This window comes from Scyliorhinus torazame, chromosome 5 (genome assembly GCF_047496885.1).
Source record: "Scyliorhinus torazame isolate Kashiwa2021f chromosome 5, sScyTor2.1, whole genome shotgun sequence".
In the NCBI taxonomy this organism is placed as follows: Eukaryota; Metazoa; Chordata; class Chondrichthyes; order Carcharhiniformes; family Scyliorhinidae; genus Scyliorhinus; species Scyliorhinus torazame.
This window is the reverse complement of record NC_092711.1, coordinates 207201685-207217255: the sequence shown is the minus strand read 5'-3', so window position 1 is coordinate 207217255 and position 15571 is coordinate 207201685. Positions and strand designations below refer to the sequence as shown.

The window sequence follows — 15571 nt, the reverse complement described above, 5'->3', positions numbered from 1 at the left end:
TGATGGAAATGAGGCTATGACAGGTGAGGACCTTGAGATGATTGTTATCACTAAGGAGGTAGTGATGGGCAAGCTAATGGGGCTAAAGGTAGACAAGTCTCCAGGCCCAGATGGAATGCATCCCAGAGTGCTAAAAGAGATGCACTAGTGATAATTAACCAAAATTCACTAGACTCTGGGGTGGTCCTGGCGGATTAGCAAATGTGACACCACTGTTTAAAACAGGAGGTAGGCAGAAAGAGGATAATTATAGGCCAGTGAGCTTAACTTCGGGAGTGGGGAAGATGCTGAAATCTATCATCAAGGAAGAAATAGCAAGGCATCTGGATGGAAATTGTCCCATTGGGCAGACGCAGCATGTGTTCATAAAAGGGCAGGTCATGCCTAACTAATTTAGTGGAATTGTTTGAGGACATTACCAGTGCAGTAGATAACAGGGAGCCAATGGATGTGGTATATCTGGATTTCCTGAAAGCCTTTGACAAGGTGCCACACAAAAGGTTGCTGCATAAGATAAAGATGCATGGCATTAAGGGTAAAGTAGTAGCATGGATAGAGGATTGGTTAATTAATAGAAAGCAAAGAGTGGGGATTAATGGGTGTTTCTCTGGTTGGCAACCAGAAGCCAGTGGTGTCCCTCAGGGATCAGTGTTGGGCCCACAATTGTTCACAATTTACATAGATGATTTGGAGTTGGGGACCAATGGCAATATGTCCAAGTTTGCAGACGACACTAAGATGAGTGGTAAAGCAAAAAGTGCAGAGGATACTGGAAGTCGGCAGAGGGATTTGGATAGGTTAAGTGAATGGGCTAGGGTCTGGCAGATGGAATACAATGTTGACAAATGTGAGGTTATCCATTTTGGTAGGAATAACAGCAAAAGGGATTATTATTTAAATGATAAAATATTAAAAAATGCTGCTGTGAAGAGAGACCTGGGTGTGCTAGTGCATGAGTCGCAAAAAGTTGGTTTACAGGTGCAACAGGTGATTAAGAAGGCAAATGGAATTTTGTCCTTCATTGCTAGAGGGATGGAGTTTAATACTCGGGAGGTTATGCTGCAATTGTATAAGGTGTTAGTGAGGCCACACCTGGAGTATTGTGTTCAGTTTTGGTCTCCTTACCTGAGAAAGGACGTACTGGCATTAGAGGGTGTGCAGAGGAGATTCACTAGGTTAATCCCAGAGCTGAAGGGGTTGGATTACAAGAACTGTACTCGTTGGAATTTAGAAGGATGAGGGGGTATCTTATAGAAACATATAAAATAATGAAGGGAATAGATAGGATAGATGCGGGCAGGTTGTTTTCACTGGCGGGTGAAACCAGAACTAGGGGGCATAGCCATGAAATAAGGGGAAGTAGATTTAGGACTGAGTTTAGGATGAACTTCTTCACCCAAAGGGTTGTGAATCTATGGAATTCCTTGCCTAGCGAAGCAGTTGAGGCTCCTTCATTAAATGTTTTTAAGATAAAGATAGTTAGTTTTTTGAAGAATAAAGGGATTAAGGGCTATGGTGTTCGGGCCGGAAGGTGGAGCTGAGTCCACAAAAGATCAGCCATGATCTCATTGAATGGCGGAGCAGGCTCGATTGGCCAGATGGCCTACTCCTGCTCCTAGTTCTTATGTTCTTACTGGCAGGTACATTTATCCGAAAGGGCGAAGGAGATTTCAGCTTTTGTGACTCCGGATAGTACATACCAATTCAAAGTTATGCCTTTGGCATGAAAAACGCCCCAGCCACATTTCAGCGATTGACTAACAAAGTAATTTCAGGATTACCCAATTGTGCGGTATACATCGACAATCTGCTAATTTTCAGCCAGACATGGAAAGAACATTTAAAACATCTGATGGAGTTATTCGATCGACTTCAGGAGACGGGTTTGGTGGTAAACCTAGTCAAAAGTGAATTTGGAAAAGCCCAAGTCACTTTCCTTGGCCATACAATCGGACAGGGTTGAATGGTCACACGGGATGTGAAACCAACAGTTATTGAGGAGTTTTCAATACCCTTGAGATGAAGGGAAATAATGCGAGTTCTTGGCATCCGTGGATTTGATCGAACATTTGTGCAAAATTTTGTGGCGTGATTGCTCCACTGATGGACTTGCTGAAGAAACGTTGAAAATTTCCATGGACAGTGGACTTTCAACAGGCATTTGACTGCCTGAAAGCTGTGATAACCAATGCTCCTGTGTTGGAGAATTACAAGGGACTCTGTGATCAGATTGAACTAAAGTATCTGACTTTAAAGAGAAATGCCGAGGCATAGAGAAATGGACGGATTGTGCAGAGACCTTCTTGTTCAAAGAGACTGTCAATCGAGAAGGATTTCAGTTGGAGGAAGAAAAATGGGGAAAAAATGGACAATATTATTATACCTGTTTGCGTGTGTTGTTTTCTGAAACGAAAAAGTATATTTACTGTGTGCATTTCTTAAAGGATAGTGAAAAGGTGAAAAATGAAACCATCTTGAAGTTGATGGGTTTTTTTTTCTGGGGGGGAGGTGTCATGTGAGAGTACCTTTAAGAAATGGGTGTTTATAAATGGGTATGTATATAAATATCTGTAGTGAGAGTACCTTTAAGAAATGGGTGTTTACTACTGCAGTGATGTCAAAGAGTGGGTGGAGCTGGGCTGTCTGTCAGCTTTTTACTTTCGGTTTTGAGCAGGCTGCAGGGTGTGCTTTAGTTTCGTTTTCAGAGCTGGATAGCTGTAGTCACAGCCAGAACGTGTATGAATCTCTCCCTGTAATCTAAAGACTGGAAATCAATCCTGGTGATTTAAAACTAATAACAGTAGCAACTTTAACCTGATGTGCTTCTGGTAAAAGGTGTTTTAAGTCTTGTGGATGTTAAAAGGAAAGCTTAAATGATTACTTAGTGTTGTATTCTTTAGGGGTTGTATTTGAAGATGTTCACTGTATGTCTTAAAACTGCTAACTTGAGTTCATAGAATGAACATTGTTTTGTTTAAAAAAATACTTTTCCATTTCAGCTCTACCACACCTGTAGAGTGGGCAACAACGTCGGCAACAAGCATGACAAAAACAACACCAATGGAACTACGGCTGGTATGACATGGTACAACTCTACAAATACGGGACACTGCTACTGCTCAGCTCAGTACAATGACATGTCATGGCAGGACGATGCATCTTACCAATTCACGTTTGCTGCACTACCAACAGGCAACCTGGCTTTCAGGACAGATGCCATCAAGAATTACCATCACAAGCATCGAAAGAAAGAAAGAATCCACCTCAGATAATGAAGTGATTTGACCAATTCTTGGTTCCGTAAGCACAGGGACACTGACGGTGTTTACAAAGCAATGCCACTATCAACATCACCAACTCACCAACCAAACAGGAAAGCCATACGTCCATATTAAGTACTGAACTTTGGACTTGTACATATGATTTGGACTTATTGTGTAATCATCACTAATCATGATTTGTACATGTCATCACTTATCTACCTATTTTGTTCCATTTTCTTTAACACTGTACAGAAAATATGTAACATGAAAAAAGGGGGGATGTGGTGATGTGCATCACGGTAAATACACAAGGGGTTAATGAGAACACACTACACCTAGATAGACACCAGAGGGAGCACCAGAGACATCATGACATACAGACATTCAACCAATCGGCCAGTAAGATAGGACACGACCAATGGGCAGTCACGACACACACAGAGGTGTCACTACCACAGGGGGGCATTAGACCAACCCATATATAAGGACACAGCACACATGATCTTTCTCTTTCCAGTGGAGACACTTAGTGAGTACAGACAGGGTTCGTTTGAAACACATCATACCCACATGTGGATTGTAGCAGACTGGTTAGTTAGTCTGAGTAGCTATAGCAGGATTAACAGGCGAGTCGAATCTAAGTAGGAGAATCGTTAACAGTTTAATAAATGTGTTAAACCTATCTCCAAGTCTGAACATTCCTTTGTCAGAGTGCACATCTAGGGAGCAGTTTATGCTACGTCAAGAGCATAACAAAACAGATGCTACATCACCAAGATAATCACGTGTTGCTTCTTGATAGCACCGTATGTTTTATTCTGCTTTTCAGCAGCCCTTGTTAAAGTGAGTTTTTCCTCCGCCAACGCAATTCTGGTTGAATTTGCAGCTTGAAAATTGTGTCAAAAATAGAACTTCTTTTCCTGACACAGCTGAGAAGGGGTTTGTTACTTGAATGACAGTGAGTCCAAATGATTAGCATCAGCCGAATGAGCATTTGCCAATCCTGATGCAGTGCTGCATTAATATTCATTCCTGTGAAGCTGACTAAAAATAAAAAGAATTTCTGAGACAAAAGGCTTCTAACATTCATAAAATCCCTACAGTGCAGAAGGAGGCCATTCAGCCCATCGAGTCTGAACCGACACTCCGAAAGAGCACTCTATCCAGGTCGCTCTCCATCCACCCCACCCTATCTCCGGAACACATCCTGGAAACTAAGGGGCAATTTAGCGTGGCCAGTCCACCTAATCTGCACATCTTTGGCCTATGGGAGGAAACTGGAGTACCCGGAGGAAACCCACGCAGACACGGGGAGAAAGTGCAAACTCCACACAGACAGTCACCCGAGGCCGGAATTGAACCTGAGTCCCTGGCACTGTGAGGCAGTAGTGCTCACCACTGTGCCACCGTGCCACATTCCTGGGATTTTTTCCATAACCGCAGCATAAGAGTTGCTCCATTTATTACCGAGGAAACAATGGATTTTCTGCAGCTTTAAGCTGAAACATGACCATATTGCTCAACCATTTGCACCATAGAGCATAGAACATACAGTGCAGAAGGAGACAATTCGGCCCATCGAGTCTGCACCGACCCACTTAAGCTCTCACTTCCACTCTATCCCCGTAACCCAATAACCCCTCCTAAACTTTTTGGACACTAAGGGCAATTTAGCATGGCCAATTCACCTAAACTGCACGTCTTTGGACTGTGGGAGGAAACCGGAGCACCCGGAGGAAACCCACACAGACACGGGGAGAACGTGAATACTCCGCACAGATAGTGACCCAGCGGGGAATCGAACCTGGGACCCTGGTGCTGTGAAGCAACAGTGCTACCATGCTGCCCACTTCTGCGTTGAGTCTGCTGGTACCTCACTTACCTCATTAACATGACCACTCTGCACGTAACAGATCTCCAGCTTCTGTCCATTAAAACCTGCTCTGAACAAAGAATAAAGAACAATACAGCACAGGAACAGGCCCTTCGGCCCTCCATGCATGCGCCAATCACGTGTCCTATCTGGACCAACTACCTGTATCCTTCTACACCCCATCTGTTCATGTGCCTATCCAGAAAAGTTTTAAAGGTTGCTAATGCATCTGCCTCAACCGCCTCACTTGGCAGTGCATTTCAGGCCACCACCACCCTCTGTGTAAAAAACGTACCGCACACATCTCCACTGAACCTATCCCCCCCTCACGTTGAACTTGTGCCCCTTTGTAATTTTCAATTCCGCCCTGGGGAAAAGCCTTCAACTGTTCACCCTATCTATACCCCTAATAATTTTATAAACTTCTATCAGGTCGCCCCTCAGCCTCCGTCTCTCTAGGGAGAACAATCCCAGTTTATTCAATCTCTCCTCGTAGCTAATACCCTCCATACCAGGCAACATCCTGGTAAACCTTTTCTGTACTCTCTTCAAAGCCTCCACGTCCTTCTGGTAGTGTGGTGACCAGAATTGGACACAGTATTCCAAATGTGGCCTAACCAACGTTCTATATAACTGTAACATAATTTTTGAGCTTTTATATTCGATACCCCATCCTAAGAAGGCAAGCATGCTTTCTTTACCACCATTTCCACCAGTGCTGCCACTTTTAAGGATCTGTGGACCTGCACTCCCAGATCTCTCTGTGCCTCTATGCTCCTGATGGTTCTGCCATTTATTTTATAGCAACCACCTGAATTGGGAGCGAAAAAATAAGATGCAAACTTATGCCCAGATTTTTATGCACTATCACCAAAGGTCATTATTTCACAAAATTAATAGTAACTTAGTTTTTATGCCTGATGTGTTAGGCAGGTTGGTTCGATGTGGACTGCATTCGATGCAGGGAAGTTAGAAACAGACGTCTAACAGAGGAGAAGATCCAACACTGTTTTATTCAACGAGATGAACTGTTGTACATATTCAGTTGTGGGTCGACACTATACTGATCTGGGGCGGGATTCTCCGATATCGGCGCGATGTCCGCCGACCAGCGCCCAAAACGGCGCAAATTCCACCTGCATCGCACCGCCCCAAACGTCGCAAAATCTCCGGCTCGGAATGGGCAGCAACGTAACGCTATCTGCGCTGGCTCACGTGGTTCACGCCGTGCGGCTCATAAGACGGCTCATAAGACGCGCTGCTCCCCCCACCCAACCAGAAGACCCGACCGGATGGCCGCCCGCCGCTCAACCCCGAGGTTCCAGTCCCGCGACATAAAGGCGCTCCTGGACGCAGTGGAGCAGAGGAGGGAGGCCCTGTATCCCAGACACGGCCGCAGAGTCGCCCCATGCCACAGCCAGCGTCTGTGGAGGGAGGTGGCAGAGGCCGCCAGCGCTGTGGCCCTGACACCACGGACAGGCACCCAGTGCCACAAGAAGGCGACCAACCTCGTCAGGGCAGCCAGGGTGAGCCCCCCCTGCCCGATATCCATATCCACCGTATCCCCCCTCCCCATATGCCCCCTCCCACATATCCCCCATATCCCCCCTCCCCCATATCCCCCTCCCCCACATCCCCTCCCCGAGATCCCCCCTCCCCCATAACACCCTCACATTCCCCCCTCCCACATATCCCCCATATCCCCCCTCCCCATATCCCCCCTCCCATATCCCACATATCCCCCAGATCCCCCCTCCCCCATATCCCCCTCCCGATATCCCCCTCCCCCATATCCCCCATATCCCCCCTCCCCATATCCCCCATATACCCCCTCCCCATATCCCCCACCCCCATATCCCCCATATCCCCCCTCCCCATATCCCCCATATCCCCCCTCCCCATATTCCCCATAGCCCCCTCTCCCATATCCCCGATAAATCCCCTCCCCCATATCCCCCCGCCCCCATATCCCCCCTCCCCCATATCCCCCCTCCCCATATCCCCCTCCCCATATCCCCCCTCCCGCATATCCCCCATATTCCCCCTCCCCATATCCCCCATATCCCCCTCCCCCATATCCCCCTCCCCATGTCCCCATATCCCCCCTCTCCCATATCCCCCTCCCCATATCCCCCCTCCCCATATCCCCCATATTCCCCCCTCCCCATATCCCCCATACCCCCCTCCCCCATATCCCCCACATCCCCCATGTCCCCCTCCCCATATTCCCCCTCCCCATATCCCCCATATACCCCTCCCCATATCCCCCATATCCCCCCTCCCCCATATCCCCCTCCCCATATCCCCCCTCCCCCCTATTCCCCCTCCCCCATATCCCCCCACCCATATCCACCATATCCCCCCCACCCATATCCCCCCTCCCCATATCCCCCTCCCCATGTCCCCCTCCCCCATACCCCCCCATATCCCCCATATCTCCCCTCCCCCAAATCCCCCTATCCCCCCTCCCATATCACCCATATCCCCCTCCCCATATCCCCCATATCCCCCTCCCCGTATCCCCCACATCCCCCATATCCCCCCTCCCCCATATTCCCCCTCCCCATATCCCCCATATCCCCCTCCCCCATATCCCCCATATCCCCCCTCCCCATATCCCCCCTCCCCCATGTTCCCCATATCCGCCTCCCCATATCCCCCATATCCCCCTCCCCCATATCCCCAAGTGAATCCAGCCCTAACCTTAACCTCTGCAATACACGCGCAACCGATGGCGTGCATTCATATACCTGTCTAACACTGTTGCCTTTTACCCCTGCCACCACCCCCACCGGAGAAGCGCGCACACAACACCAGGGAGCATGTGAGGACTGGAGGAGGGCCAGCTGATGAGAGGCCACTTTCCGAACATGAGGAAAGGGCCCTGGAACTGGCTGGCGGAACTGAGGACCGGGTGGTTGCTGATGCAGAGGTCGGGGGCCCACCAGCAAGTGAGCCACCGACAGCCTGTCCCCATATCCCCCCTCCCACATATCCCCCTTCCCCCACATCCCCACTCCCCCATATCACCTGATCACTGCCTGCGTGTCTAACCATGCATGCTTCATTGTGTATCGCAGGAGCAAACGTCGAGGCACCCATCCCCGCAGATGCAGACCGCCCGCAGGATGCCCCTCGGAGACCACGGGAGACGGAGAGACCCGGACCCTCTGGCATGCGACGCACGCATGATGCCCCTCAGAGACCACGGGAGACGGAGAGACCCGGACCCTCTGGCATGCGACGCCCGCACGATGCCCCTCGGAGACCACAGGAGACGGAGAGACCCGGACCCTCTGGCATGCGACGCCCGCATGATGCCCCTCGGAGACCACGGGAGACGGAGAGACCCGGACCCTCTGGCATGCGACGCCCGCATGATGCCCCTCGGAGACCACGGGAGGCGGAGAGACCCGGACCCTCTGGCATGCGACGCCCGCACGATGCCCCTCGGAGACCACGGGAGACGGAGAGACCCGGACCCTCTGGCATGCGACGCCCGCACGATGCCCCTCGGAGACCATGGGAGACGGAGAGACCCGGAGCAACAGGGAGACAGCGCCCCCGTCTCATGCGGGTGCGGCGACGCAGGCGTGTGCCACCCAGCGACGAGAGGGGCAGCCACAGGCCGCGGTCACAGCCGAGCCAGGACACCACTACCCAGGACACCACTACCCAGGACACCCCCTCCCAGGACACCACTACCCAGGACACCCCTACTCAGGACTCCCCTACCCGGGACAGCACTACCCAGGAAACTGAAATACAGGACAGTGACACAGATTGGATGGGTGGAGACTAACTGCCACGCCAAAGTGCCATGGACTCAGAGTCGGACGATGCGCACGACACAACGCCACTGCTGTCACCAACACCCTCCACCATCGCACCACCAACACCCTCCACCACCACCACCTCGGTTGGGCACTTTAGTGATGAGGCTTCTGGTACACTCACTGGTGCGCACAACACAGCTGTCCCGGTACAGCAGGTGGAGGTAGGAGCAGCAGAGGGGCCGGGCGGTTGGAGGGCAGCCCAGCCCAAGCGAACATCTGCCGCCCAGATGGATCCCGAGTTCCTGGAGTTACCACACCCACCCATGGATCCGATGCAACCACCAAACCTGGGACGAGCGAAGAGGGTGACAGCCAGCTTGCGGCGGCTGCAGTCGCAGGTGGAGGAGTCCACCCGCGTCCAGGAGCTGGCAGTGGTGCCGGTCATGCATCCACCCAGGCCGACACCGCATGGGTGGCGTCCGCGGTGGAGGCAATGGGTGTGACGGTGTCAGACATGGGGAGCGGTTTGCGAGGCCGCAAGCTTTCCGTGCAGGTGGTGTCTGTGGCCCAGGACATGGCTGCCCTCTCACAGGAGGCCATGAGCCAGTGCCAGCGGCAGATGGCAGAGGGGCTCAACTCCGTGGCACAGTCTCTGAAGGCCATAGCCCAGTCTCTGCAAGCCATGGCCCAGTCTCTGCAGGCCATGGCCCAGTCTCAGCAGGCCATGGCCCAGTCTCAGCAGGCCATGGCCCAGTCTCAGCAGGCTATCGCTGAGGACATCGGCGCCAGTGGCCATGTGCGAGCCGGCGTCGCACAGTCACAGACAGGGTTTGCCATCCCCCTGAACTCCATGGCTGCAAACCTGCAGACCCCTGTCGATACCAGCGCGGGCCTCCAGGACTGGCAGCGCCAGATGTCGGGGGGGGCGTCGGATGGCCAGTCCGTTCGTATCCCCCACCCATGTAGAGGCCTGGGGGCCATCGGGCAACCCGAGGGAGGAGGAGGTGCTGGGGCCCGTTCCGGGTCCCATTGTATGGGAGGTCCCGGAACACCTCAACACCTCGGGCTCCCCCCCTTCCGTCCCAGGTACATCGGGTGGGCAATGGGCAGGACAGGCCGGCAGCTCGCCATCCCAGTCTCCCGGGCCGCAGCCTGGCCATCTAGGCCAGGACACCCCAGGAAACGGCCACTAAAGGGATCCCGTGTCAGAGGGCAGGAATCACAGGAGTCCACCTCCAGTTCTGCTGTACCGTCTGGGGAACCACATAGGCGTAGTCAAAGGGCCCGTAAGGCCAAACAATTAGACACTGAGTAAGTTGGCATGGGTACAGGGCACAGATGAGTTTTAGGGGCTAGGGCACGTGCATGAACTACTTTCGTTATTAAAGTCAATGTTACACCTACAGATGCTGCCTTTGTGCTCTGTCCAAAGCGTGCGGGGGTGTCATGTACATTGAGCGCAAGTGTGTGTGTGAGGGGTGGTCTTACCTCAGCCCCAGGTGAGTCTGCCCCCTTCCCCCTGGGCAGCCATCAACATCCCCCCGGGCAGAGGACGGGACCGTGCGCTGCAGTGTCACAGCCGGATGCAGGGATGGTCCGGGTGGATGGTGGTACTGTGGCCATGGGTCAGACATAGTCAAACGGTGTAGAGCCAGGAGTTCACCGCAGGGCGGGTTGTCATCATCCTCCATGGCCTGCAATAGACACTCGTCCACCGGCAACTGTGTGAGCCCAGCCGTTGTGCCGCAGGTGGATCGGCAATGGGGGTGTGGTGTGCATGCGGGTGGGGTGGGTGGGATTGGGGAGGGGGGTGAGGGTGCTGGGTGGGTGGACGGGTGGGGGGTGTGGATGGTCGGGTGTTGCCATGGTGTGCGGTCTGTGGCCATACTACCCAATTCCCACGCCCATCTAATCAGTGAAGCCTCTCTGGCATGCACCTCCTCCTCATCCAGGGCAACCTGGACATTAGCGGCTGCCGCCACGGTGGCCAACATCGCTGGCTGACCGGAAAACATGACGGCCGGTGGGGTGGGGGGGGGGGCACGATGACATGTCATCATTGCCCATACCCCCTCCTCCCCCCAGCCAGGTGGAATGGACCGCATGGGTCCGACTGTTGGAGGCTGGCACCTGGCCAGGTGGACCAACTCACTTGCCCTCGCATCCCCCTGCCCCGGCACGCACCTCCCCGTCCACCTCCCCGGCACAGACACCCCGCCCCCCGGCCACCTCCCCGGCACGGACCCCCCCCCCTCCCCCGTCCTCCTCCCCGGCAGTCATCCTCCCGTCCCCAGCAATCATCCCCCTCCCGTCACTCCCCCGGAGCCCACCCCACTCTAACCCCCCCCCGCCGCACACGCACACACACAACCCTACGCACACCTCTCCCCCACACATACAGACTGCGGCCACGCCATCTCCTCTCCAGCGGCCAACCCCCCAGGCCGTCACCCACCTCCACGCTGGTCGGCGTGAACCTTGAGCACTGGTTGACGCCGATTGAAAGGTGTTTTGATTTGCGCTGTCGTGACCCGTGGTCACGTCGGCGGGACTTCGGCCCATCCGGGCGGGAGAATATCGGCAGCTCCGAAATCCATTGCCTCGCGCCCACCCATGCCATTCTCCGAGGCGTGCTGGTGATTGGCTGCACTGTGCTGTGTGCTTACTGGTCATCCTATGTGTCAATCACTGCCTGTCTGCATCTTATTATATACATGAGTGGATATTATGACATCTCCCCCCTTTTTTTGAGTTAAAATAAATACTGAGGTGTGTATATATATATATATATATATATATGCCTGACTATATACAAACGGTGATTGAACAAACGTATATTGATGGGAAGGTGTCGATAGTGCAGATACATGGCAAACTAAGCAATATTTACAGGAGTTAAGTCGATGGATTCAGTCACAAAAATTTACAAAAGTTAATTCTACAGGTTCAGTCTTTGTCGCGGGCGACGAATTCTTGTTGATCGCCGTAGAGGTGGATCAGGAGCCGCCTGCACGTGGAGAGGTGGGATCGCGGCCATTGCGGTGGTCGCGTGGGCCGGCAGGATAACTGGCAGATCGGTGGCCTCGTGGCAGGGTACGTCCGGAGGAAGCATGATCGCCGGCGGAGCACTGCAGTCAGGTGGTGGGCGTGGAACTCTTCGCAATGCCCATCTGTTGCGCCATAGCAGGGAGCCATCAGTCATGCGAACAATGAAAGACCTCGGGGCAACTTGTTTGACAACAACAGCTGTGGCTGACCAACCGCCTTCAGGCAACTGGACGCGGACATGATCGGCTGGAGCAAGCTTAGGTAAATCCATGGCATGAGCATCATATGTGGCCTTCTGTTGGGGCCGGGCCTGCTGCACTTTTTGTAGTACTGTGTGGTGGTCAAGGTCTGGAACATGGATGGCTGGAACTGTGGGCCTCAGAGTGCGATTCATGAGCATCTGCTCTGGAGACAACCCAATGGACAGTGGGGTTGCCCTGTATGCCAGCATTGCCAGGTTGACACAGCAACCGCTTGACAATATGGACCCCTTTCTTGGCCTTCCCGTTTGATTGGGGGTAGTGGGGACTGGAGGTAACGTGACGGAAGTTGTAGGACTATGCAAAATCAGACCATTTTTGGCTGTAAAAGCATGGACCATTGTCGCTCATTACCATGAGCGGTATCCCATGCCTGGCGAATGTTTCTTTGCAGGCTTTGATGGCCGCCTTCGACGTGAGGTCGGACAGTTTTACAACTTCTGGGTAACTGGAGAAGTAGTCGACCAGTAGTACGTAGTCACGCTCCTTATCGTGAAAAAGGTCCACACCTACTTTGGACCACGGAGAGATCATGATCCCGTGCTGTTGCAGTGTTTCCTTGGGTTGAGCCGGTTGAAACTTCTGAACTTCTGACAGGTGGGGCAGTTGAGCACCGTATTGGTAATATCCTGGTTAATGCCCGGCCAGTAAACCCCCTCCCGAGCTCTGCGTCGGCATTTCTCGACTCCAAGGTGACCCTCATGGAGTTAACCCAGCACCATAGCCTGCATGCTTTGAGGAATAACGATCCTGTCGAGTTTCAGAAGGATTCCCTCCACCACCGTCAGGTCGTCTTTAACATTAAAGAATTGGGGACATTGTCCCTTCTGCCAGCCATGGGTAAGGTGCTGCATCACACGCTGCAGTAAAGGATCCTTGGCCGTCTCCTCACAAATTTGGACCACCCGTTCGTCAGAGGCTGGGAGGTTGGTGGCACACAACTGCACTTGCGCTTCCATGTGGTAGATGAAATCACCTTGTTCACACGGTGTGGTGATGGACCAGGATAGGGCATCTGCAATGATCAGCTCTTCCCCTGACGTGTAGACAAGTTCGAAGTCATTGCGGCGGAGTCGAAGAAGAATTCGCTGTAAGCGAGGTGTCATGTCATTTAAATCCTTCTGGATTATGTGGACTAGAGGGCGGTGGTCTGTTTCCACCGTGAATTTCGGCAGGCCGTAAACGTAGTCATGAAACTTGACTATTCCTGTCAGGACACCCAGACACTCCTTTTCGATCTGGGCATTTTGTTGCTCAGTGGGTGTCATGGCCCTGGAGGCATATGCCACTGGAGCCCCGGACGAGGAGTCATCTCGCTGAAGAAGCACCGCCCCAATGCCGTCCTGGCTTGCATCAGTTGATATCTTGGTTTCCTTGGTTGGGTCGAAGAACGCTAGAACTGGGGCTGAGGTGAGCTTTGCTTTCAGCTCACGCCATTCCTCTTCATGGGCAGCCACTGGAATTCCGTCGACTTCTTGACGAGATGGCGGAGGGTCGTGGTGTGGGATGCCATATTGGGAATGAAGTTCCCGAGAAAGTTGACCATCGCGAGGAAACGGGGAACCGCCTTCTTGTCCTCCGGGGTCTTTATGGCGTTGATCGCCAAGACCTTGACGCCATCTGGCCACACACCCTGCCGCGAGATGTGTTCACCTAGAAACTTTATATCAGATTGACCAAATGAGCACTTGGCCCTGTTGAGCTGGAGACAATGAGCGAAATTCTCCATCCCGCCCCGCCACATTTCTGCCCCGACCCGCCGGCGGGATGCTCCGTTACATCGGCCGGCCAATGGGGTTTCCCATTGTGGGGCAGCCCCACGCCATCGGGAAACCCCCGGGCGCCGGCAAAACAGAGACTCCCGCCGGCGGAGAATGACGCCCCATGTTCATGAATACGCTGGAAGACCTGCTTGAGGCGAGCGATGTGTTCCTGGGGCGTTGTGGAACAGATGATCACGTCGTCCATGTATACTCGTACCCCCTCGATGCCCTCCAACATTTGCTCCATGATACGATGAAACACTTCGGAGGCAGATATGATACCGAAAGGCATGCGGCTGTAACAGTAGCAGCCGAACGCGGTGTTGAACGTGCACAGCTTGCGACTGGACGCGGCCAGCTATATTTGCCAAAAACCTCGGGAGGCGTCCAGCTTAGTGAAGAATTTGGCCTGAGCCCTCTCACTGGTTAATTCTTCACACTTCGGGATCGGGTAGTGCTCCCACATGATGTTGCGGTTTAGATCCTTGGGATCAATGCAAATGCGGAGCTCCCATGATGGCTTCTTTACGCAGACCATGGAGCTGACCCAGTCTGTTGGCTCTGTGACCTTCGAGATGATGCCCTGGTCTTGGAGGTCCTGCAGTTGCTTTTTCAGACGATCCTGGAGGGGCCCCGGCACCCGGCGTGGTGCATGGGTTACAGGGGTGGTGTTCGGTTTGAGCAATATTTGGTATCGGTACGGGAGCGTGCCCATTCCATCGAATACACTGTGGTACTGTGTGATAATGTCGTCTATGTCAGCATGCAAATTTCCCTCTGGCGAGGCCGTCGCCGGTGACGATGATATGGTGTGGACTCGCTGAACCAGGTTCAGGAACTTGCAGGTGCGAGCACCGAGCAGGGACGCCCTGTCAGGCCTGACGATTTCAAATAGTAACGTTGCCTTGATCGCCTTGTTGGATACCCCTAGTTGACAGAAGCCACTGGCAGCTATGGCATTGCCATTGTAGTCAAGGAGCTGGCAGGCCGGTGGAAGAATGCGTGGTCGGGCCCGGATGGTGTCGAGGTCAGATTGTGAGATGAGGTTCGCAGACGGTGTCCAGTTTGAACCGGATGCGAGCCTTGTTAACTATGAGGACAGCACACCACTCGTCGTCGGGATCCACACTGAGGATCGAGAGGCGTTGCGTAGGTGTGGTGGAGGCCAGCTCATGTGTGGTTATGATACCCACCCGATATGGAGACTTGAGGCAGTCAGCATCAGGGTCCGTTGGGCTGCCGAGATCAGAATCTGGCATGCCTTGTTGTATTGAGTGGATACTTCTGCGCCGCAGCTGGGATCGCTGGCTGCTGAGCGGTGGAGCGGATCTGCAGAGGGCTGCGTAGTGGCCAAGTTTACCACACTGGAGACATCGGCGTCCTCGTGCCAGACTTTGCCGCTTTAAGTGGGCGAAGCCACAATTCGACACATCATGACGCCGACGTCAGTGCGATCCGTGCGCCATCGCACATGCGCAGTGTGGTCGGCCGACGTACGGACCTGCGCAGTCGGGTTTTCGGTCTCGTCGTCCACTCGGTCGTGGCGCGCATGCGCAGGGATCCGAGAAAAGCGTGCGAAATGGCCACT

General features: G+C 53.2%; 1 long non-coding RNA gene across 1 annotated transcript in view; it reads left to right on the top strand.

The window, feature by feature from the left end:
* Positions 1 to 3905, top strand: part of LOC140422737 (uncharacterized) — a 246527-nt gene extending 242622 nt beyond the window's left edge. The window contains exon 5 of the long non-coding RNA XR_011947570.1: positions 3017 to 3905. This is a non-coding gene — a long non-coding RNA (uncharacterized lncRNA). The remainder of the gene's footprint in view (positions 1 to 3016) is intronic.
* The last annotated feature ends 11666 nt before the right edge of the window (positions 3906 to 15571 follow it).